Below are 1,819 nucleotides of genomic sequence, written 5' to 3' on the forward strand. Positions count from 1 at the left end.
GCTTCCTAAAACTGGGGGCAAGGGGGGGATCACCTGTGCCCAAAGAGTGGCCCCGCCCCTTCTCCCAAAAGCCCCACCCACATGTTGCCACTTCTCCCTGAGCCCCCGCCCTCACACTTCCCCGGAAGCCCCACTTCTTCTGCGCCGCCTCTTCCCCCCCAGGGCCCCGCCCCCCTGCTCAGCCTTCTTTGCCCCCTTCCCCCCTTGCTCGCTCTTACAGAGAGTAGAGTGTGGGGCCCATGCCCCCCTCCTCCGCTCCCCCCCCAGCACCCCTGCTCTGCACACCAACTGCCTGACCATTGTCGAGTCTGTTCTTGGCATCCCAGCAGAGGAGAGTTTGAAGCAGGGGTAGGAGGTAGCTCTGTGGACGACTAGGGGAGTGAGGGGCAGCAGGGGAGAAAGCAAGAAGGTGCTCGTTGGAAAACGTAACAAGTTGGCGATGGAGGCCGGATTTAGGGACCAATTGGACCATTAGATGGACCGGGGGTGCCCAGGGCTATTCCCGGCCCTCTGCACGGAGGTGAATTCCCCTCCCATGGTTCTTTAGACCTGCCTTGACTTTCCAGCCTTGGATTCCCGCAGCGGAAGCGGGCCCAAGGGGTGTTTTTGAAAGACACAGAAGTTGCCGTGTCAGTCAAAACCCTGCTAGGAAAGCTCCCAGTGTCAGCGGAAAGAGCGCCCCCTCACACACACACCCCGTACATTTCACCGCTCCCCTGGAATCCTGTATCCAGCCCTTCGAGCTCTGACCCTGCCAGAAATCAGTCATTTTTTACAGCTCTAAAAATTAATTGCAGGTTTGTAAATTAACTCCCCATGGCCGCACAGGCTCAGTGTTGCTTTCTAATCTGTGTCCTCCTTTGTGCGCAGATGGCCCGATAAAGATGACTCGATAGTCCCTGCTATACAGGGCTCTGTATCCTTCCCTTAAACAAGGCCAGCTTTTCGGTTGACTCATGCACCCCCTAGTGGTCGACGCACATTCCCCCCGCCCCGCTGTGGTAACTTCAGCTTTGTTACAAGCTCCAATGTCCTAAAACATCAGATCTAATGACCCATCCCGCCCGCTCCCCGGCACCCAGTACAAGCTTCTGCTATTTCTTTGCAACTTTCAATCTCATACCCAACAGGCAACTTCAGAAAGTGAACTGGACCCACGCACACACAGAGGAACGGACGCATTCCCATGCTGGATCCGAACCAGACGTGTGTGCCCAGCTCCTAGCACAAGGAACGGGAGCCCCATTCCTGGCTAGGTGCCACTGTAATACAGACACTAAATAATAATGCCACTGATGGACATGAGGGACAGGACGGACTCCCAAGCCTGAGGGAATGAACTCACACGATGAAAAATGGAATCTGTCCAGAGGGAGAGATTTTGTGTGTGTGTGTGTACACACATTGTAGCCCCTTCCCCTTTATTTTAAGTCCCCAGGACATTTGCTTCCACTCCCCGCACTTCCCCCAGGCTGTCTCATACACAAGATGCTCCTGCTCCAGATGAGCTGTGCCCTGGAAGGGCTGGTGAATAAATCATGATGCTCTGGTGCTTTACAATCCGGGGAAGTAGCTCCATTAGCTCCCCCCAGAAGAGGAGCCTGACTGAAGCCGGAGTTAGCGGATCTATTTGTAAAATGAACCCTCTGTCCCCAGGCCCCGAGCACCCCCCTGCCGCCATCACTCACTAGATGATTCCGCCGGTGCCTCCTCCCCTACTCCCCTCATGTCGTCAGGGTTTAGTGTAAGCGCTGGGGAGATCTTCATCAGTCTTGCCAGTGCTTGGCTGAGATGCAGCATCCCTGAGCAAGGCGGCCAC

Source organism: Lepidochelys olivacea (assembly GCF_965140295.1).
Source record: "Lepidochelys olivacea isolate rLepOli2 genome assembly, chromosome: 3".
Classification (NCBI taxonomy): Eukaryota; Metazoa; Chordata; order Testudines; family Cheloniidae; genus Lepidochelys; species Lepidochelys olivacea.